The following is a 6,894-nucleotide window of genomic DNA, read 5'->3' as shown; positions in this document are numbered from 1 at the left end:
TCAATATGTGCGGAGCAAAAGGCTCGAGCTCCTCATCGGAGTCGTCTACCTTGTCCTTATTCCATTCATCTTGAAGGAGTCGGAATGCTCTTTCGAGCTAGTTAATTCTTTCCTAGACCAACTCCACCGAAGGTTGAGCTTGCACTTGCGGTAGCTGGTTATTGTTTGTGTTTACGCGATTCTTCACCAATAGGTAATTAACGAATAAATAGAATGGATTAGTGCAAATTGGTGAACCGTAATATGAAAATAATTATATTCTAGATTTGAGAAACTAATAGCATGGGAAGATGGTGTAACGTTCTGGCTACCCCAGAACAGTTATGGTGAATGGTGAACTGGAAATTTGACTCGATACCCGAGTCCTTTGGCTAAAAGCGTGCTTCTAAATGTTATTAACAGGCTAAGGTGGAAAACCAATAAAAGGAAATGATATATTTTATTAAGTATATAAACTGTTCATGAGCTCATCAAAATATTTACAAGTTGTTTGTAACAAAAAATGGTCACTACTGTTTCAAATTTACAAACTCGCCGACCTAAGCGGCAAAAATTAGGGTAAACCCCCTAGTTCCTCTGAGAACTCCTTGGTTGTGGTAGTCAAGCGGCCGCATATGTACACATCTCCACCTAAGCTCTCCACTCAAGGATGGGTGAGCTTTTCTTTCCCTTTACCTGCACCACATAGCATCCATGAGCCAAAGCCCAGCAAGAAAACACAGTATTGCATATAAACATTATCAAATGATTATCATTATAATCACATAGAGATTATAGCTCTTAAACAGATGAGTGAATATCACTTGAGGTTCTAGAAAACCATACTGAGTGACTGACAAACAAGTCACTAACTTAACCAGAGGAGTGGCTGCTGGGTAAGCCACTAGCCTTAAACAGATGAGAGACTGATGGGTAAGTCTCTAACTTAACAGATGAGTGACTGATGGGTAAGTCACACAAGCGCTTATAATATTCATCGAACTTGAGGTTGGTCCAGCATTAATGCTCTTTAAGTCATCCAATGCAGATATCGATTAGATCTAATCTTTATTGGCTTGCATTGAACACGCTAAGGCCGTCCTGACTTATGAGTCAGCACTATGTGACCAGAGCCCAGTACCACTGCCGAACCTGACTAATGAGTCACAGCTTCACAGTTAATACTGACACCTTTGCCAATTCTGACTAATGAGCAGTACCATGCACAAGTGAGCAAGATTTGCTAAGCATCCAATAATCAATCCATGTCCACATTTACACAATCAACATGCTTCATGAACAACCATGCATGTTACATATGGGGTGCAGTTCTCTTACCTCTAGTACAAGCGAGAATTAATATAAGAACGACCCTTGAGAACGACCTGTCTTTTGCCCCTTAGTTGTTACCTAGTCATAACCAATTATGGGATTCCATCAATAAAATGAATAACAAAGGGTTCCCAAACCAAAACCTAGCCTCCGAGACATTGAATACTACTAAACCGGGTAGTAGGATCGATCCCGAGGCCTAAGACTAGAATCCCCAAGCCAAAAACCAATTTCTCGCCAAAATGTCGCTAAGGGTCGTGGCCCTCCTTAGCCATGTCGCGACCCACCACTCAAATAGAGGCGGCCTCCTTCAGCACCCCTCAAGAGTCGCGGCCCTCCTTCGCCATGCCGCGGCCCAACCCCCAGTTCAGCCAATACCCTGGTTTTTCCTCCCTTGCGATTTTCCTTGGAACCAACCTTTCAAACCAAGCTCAAACACCACTCAAACATCCAATACAACCCCTAAACTTGATCTATAACACTCCCTCATCAAAACCCAAGTTAAACCCCAACCAAAACTTCCATCAATTCAAACTATCCCCAACAAAATCATAAGTTGAAACTAACAACTAAAGCAGAGCAAACCAGGGAACTATTGGCTAGAAACTTACCTCAAACTCAGGTTGTGATGCTCTTCAATGGTAGACCACTCTCCCAAACTCCCAAGGCCTACTTCCCAAGCTTAAATCCTCAACAAGTGCTCAAAAATCACAAAGAGGATGAAGGAGAAAGAAGGTACGGGTAAGCTTCAAGACTTGCTCTGTTTTCCCCCTATTTCACAGCCATAACGGGTTTATATCTATCCTAGGGGTAAAAAGACCATTATACCCCTAGTTCAATTAAGGGTATCTAAAGTCTCCCAAGGGAAAAAATGTCCTTTCCAACCTATCTCGTTAATCATAATTAACGCTCTCCAATTCCCGCTATTCTCGATAATTTCAAACACCAATAATTTATATCCTGTTACCCTTTAATTCCTGGTAACGCTCTAATCATTAAAATCACCCCGAGAATCATCCCGAGCCCCGAACTTAAACTTGTTATGACTAGACCGCTAATTAATATACCATGGTTGTCTCATGCCGAATGGCTCGAACAAACCCACATTATAATGTGGTCTCAACAACATATCACCGACATGCATACAAATATACAATTATGCCCTCAACGGGCCAAATTATCATCACCCCTGTAATTAAAATGTGGACCCACATGCATGCATTTAACATCATATAATAATACTAATCCCGCCATGAAACCACATCAGAGAATTTGGGGCATTACAACTATCCCCTCCTTACAGAAATTTCGTCCTCGAAATTTACCTGAACAGCTCAGGATATTGACTCTGCATATCTGACTCCAGCTCCCAGGTCGTTTCCTAGACCTTGCTGTTCCTCCATAATACCTTAACCAAAGGTATCGTCTTATTCCTGAAGACCTTGTCATTTCTGTCGAGTATTTGAACTGGCTGCTCCTCAATGGAGAGATCTGGCTCAAGCTTCAGATCTTCATAATTCAAAATTTGGCTCACATCAAATACATAGCTCCGAAGAGTTGAAACATGAAATACATTATGCACGGCCGACAATGCCGGAGGCAAAGCCAACCTGTAAGCCACCTGACCAATCCTCTCCAGGATCTCAAATGGACCTACAAATCTAAGACTCAGCTTGCCTTTCTTCCCAAACCTTCTCTCCCCTTTCCATGGCGAGACTCTAAGGAAAACATAGTCTCCTACCTGGAACTCCACGTTTCTGCACTTGGGATCTACATAGCTCTTTTGTCTACTCTGAGAAGCGAGCATCCGAGCTCTAATCTTCTCAATGGCCTCACTGGTCCTTTGAACTGCCTCAGGACCTAAGTATCTCCTTTCACCTGTCTCATCCCAATGAATGGGAGATCTGCACTTCCTACCATACAACATCTCATAAGGTGTAACTCCAATGGTAGACTGATAATTGTTATTGTAGGAGAACTCTATCAAAGGCAGATACTTACTCCAAGATCCACCAAAGTCCAACACACATGCTCTCAGCATGTCTTCTAGAATCTGGATCGTCCTCTCAGATTGCCCATCTGTCTGAGGATGATAAGCTGTACTAAACTTCAGCTGTGTCCCCATGGCCTTTTGCAAACTCCCCCAGAACTTGGAAGTAAAAGTAGGGTCCCGATCTGACACGATCGGCCTAGGTGCTCCATGGAGGCGTACGATCTCTCTCACATAGAGATCTGCATACTGATCAACTGTATAAGTAGTCCTCACTGGCAAGAAGTGAGCCGACTTGGTGTAGCGATCCACTATCACCCAAATAGAATCATGCTGACCAACAGTCCTGGGTAAGACCACCACAAAATCCATTGTGATGTCTTCCCATTTCAACTCTGGGATATCCAGAGGCTGAAATAACCCTGCCGGCCTCTGATGCTCAGCCTTGACCTGTTGACGAGTCAAGTACTTAGCCACATATTCCACTACATCCCTCTTCATCACCGGCCACCAATACAACGATCTCACATCCTGATACATCTTCGTGGTGCCTGGATGCAAAGAGTAAGGTGTATTATGAGATTCATCCAGAATCTCTCACCTCAAAGCAGTGTCCAGCGGAACACATATCCGCCCTTTGTATCTCAACAAGCCTAACTTAGACACTATATAATCTCTGGATGCTCCAGCCAGAACATCCTCTCTGATCTTGATCAGCTGTGGATCACTCAGCTGACCTTCCTTGATTCTCTCCAACAACGTAGACTGTAGCGCAATGTTAGCCAACTATCCCACCAGCAACTCTGTACCAGCTCTGGTCATATCATTTGCTAACTCCTTGGCTATCAGCCTTATACAATGAATCTGTCCCAGACCCTTCCGGCTTAAAGCATCACCTACCATGTTGGCTTTTCCTGGATGATACAGAATGTCACAATCATAATATTTTACTAACTCCAGCCAATGCCTTTGCCTCATATTAAGATCTTTCTGGGTGAAGAAGCATTCCAGGCTCTTGTGGTCTGTATAGATCTCACACTTCTCTCCATAGAGATAATGCCTCCATATCTTTAAAGAAAAAACCACAACCGCAAACTCTAAATCATCAGTAGGATATCTCTTTTCATACTCCTTCAATTGATGAGAAGCATAAGCGATTATCTTCTTTGATTGCATTAGAACACAACCCAAACCCTGATGAGAAACATCACAGTAAATCACAAACTTTTCCCGATCTGTCGGAAGACTCAGAATCGAAGTTGTAATCAATCTCTGCTTCAGTTCTTGAAAGTTGTTCTCACATTTATCTGACCGCACAAATCTCTGACTCTTGCGTGTCAGCTCAGTCAAAGCACTAGCTTTCTTTGAGAACCCTTCCACGAAACGCCTATAATAACCTGTCGTGGCCCAACCCCCAGTTCAGCCAATACCCTGGTTTTTCCACCCTTGCGATTTTCCTTGGAACCAACCTTTCAAACCATGCTCAAACACACTCAAACATCCAATACAACCCCTAAACTTGATCTATAACACTCCCTCATCAAAACCCAAGTTAAACCCCAACCAAAACTTCCATCAATTCCAACTATCCACAACAAAATCATAAGGTGAAACTAACAACTAAAGTAGAGCAAACCAGGGAACTAGTGGCTAGAAACTTACCTCAAATTCAGGTTGTGATGCTCTTCAATGGTAGACCACTCTCCCAAACTCCCAAGGCCTACTTCCCAAGCTTAAATCCTCAATAAGTGCTCAAAAATCACAAAGAAGATGAAGGAGAAAGAAGGTACGGGTAAGCTTCAAGACTTGCTCTGTTTTCCCCCTGTTTCACAGCCATAAAGGGTTTATATCTATCCTAGGGGTAAAAAGACCATTATACCCCTAGGTCAATTAAGGGTTTCTAAAGTCTCCCAAGGGAAAAATTGTCCTTTCCAACCTATCTCATTAATCATAATTAACGCTCTCCAATTCCCGCTATTCTCGATAATTTCAAACACCAATAATTTATATCCCATTACCCTTTAATTCCTGGTAACGCTCTAATCATTAAAATCACCCCGAGACTCATCCCGAGCCTCGAACTTAAACCTGTTATGAGTAGACCACTAATTAATATACCATGGTCGTCTCATGCGAAATGGCTCGAACAAACCCACATTATAATGTGGTCTGAACAACATATCATCGACATGCATACAAATATACAATTATGCCCTCAACGAGCCAAATTATCATCACACCCCTGTAATTAAAATGTGGACCCACATGCATGCATTTAACATCATATTATAATATAATTTACATAAACATGCATATACTCATTTAATGGCATAATTAAGCAATTATGGCCCTCCCGACCTACTAATCCCGCCATTAAACCACATCGGAGAATTCGGGGCATTACAGATGGTCACTCCTTTCTTTTTAGGTGGTTCGAAGGTTAAAATACCTCTAGTCCACCAGTAATTATTATTGATATCTCTTTACTATTTTGGACAAAGTGTTTCTTTACAAAAATATGCCAACCCCCTTGCACTTCCCAGTGTCTTGGTATTTATAGGAAGAAGATATCTGGGTTGGCAATGGCTCATCCCGTGATCTCTTTACCCTTCACGTCATCTCTGTGACACTGATGATTAATTCCTAAACTTTGCAGTGAAGTGTGGTATAATAAATAGGTAAGGAGGGATAATGGGCCGCATGGCCCAAATCAGGCGTGGGATGTCTGAACACGCACGTTTATACTGCATGTCCGAGAATTCAGGAATAGAATAGACACGTGATGTCTAATATATGCATGTTTATTTTGTGTGGTTGACTTTACAAGGATTCGGGTGTCAGATCTCTGCCGCATCATGAGCTTAATGTGGCGCCAGCTCGTGACACTCATATTGCTGACATGATGCCTCCAAGTAGCAGTTAAATCTTTAATCAGCTCAGGCTGGACAGATGGAGGCCTGTAACAAACAGCTCTGGGTGGACGATTTACATGTGGCAGATCGAATTAGGCCCTTTTCTAGCTCGACAATATGCGCAGATATTTAGGGCGTACATTCGCCCCCCAAGCCCCTGCTCGTGACCCATGACGTCATCTGTGATCCTCACAGTGGGGTCTTTTAAGTTTCCCTTTCGACTCCTCATGTCCAGCCAACTATGTGGGTATCAGACACGTGGAGTGCCGTGGTTGGCGACTGTTCAGTTTCCAAGAATTGCATTAAATGGCCTAGCCTGCTTTCAGCCTTCGTTTCTCCTCTCGAGTTATGACCCTTGTATCTCGCATTAATTTGATCGAACGGTCCTCGTTTCTTTATGCCTCTTACGTATATATAAGGTTGGCCATCTTCTGTATTATCCACCCTTCATTTGAAATTTTTTCCTCATTTTCTCACCTTTTTACTCTCAGAATTTTCTCTTCTTCCAGTTATCATCCCAGAGATCCCTACGCTCTTGCCATAGGAGTTTCTTCACCAATCCATCTTTAAAGACTCCACCAGGACTCCGATTCCTACACTTTTTGCGACTTTCACACGAAAAATACACTGTAAGTCCTCTGCCTGTTGCATGTTTTGATCTTTCTGTTTTTCTGTTAGGTA

The sequence above is a fragment of the Humulus lupulus genome, chromosome 6 (assembly GCF_963169125.1).
Source record: "Humulus lupulus chromosome 6, drHumLupu1.1, whole genome shotgun sequence".
Lineage (NCBI taxonomy): Eukaryota > Viridiplantae > Streptophyta > Magnoliopsida > Rosales > Cannabaceae > Humulus > Humulus lupulus.
The sequence above is the reverse complement of the archived record's forward strand: the minus strand, read 5'-3'. Positions refer to the sequence as shown.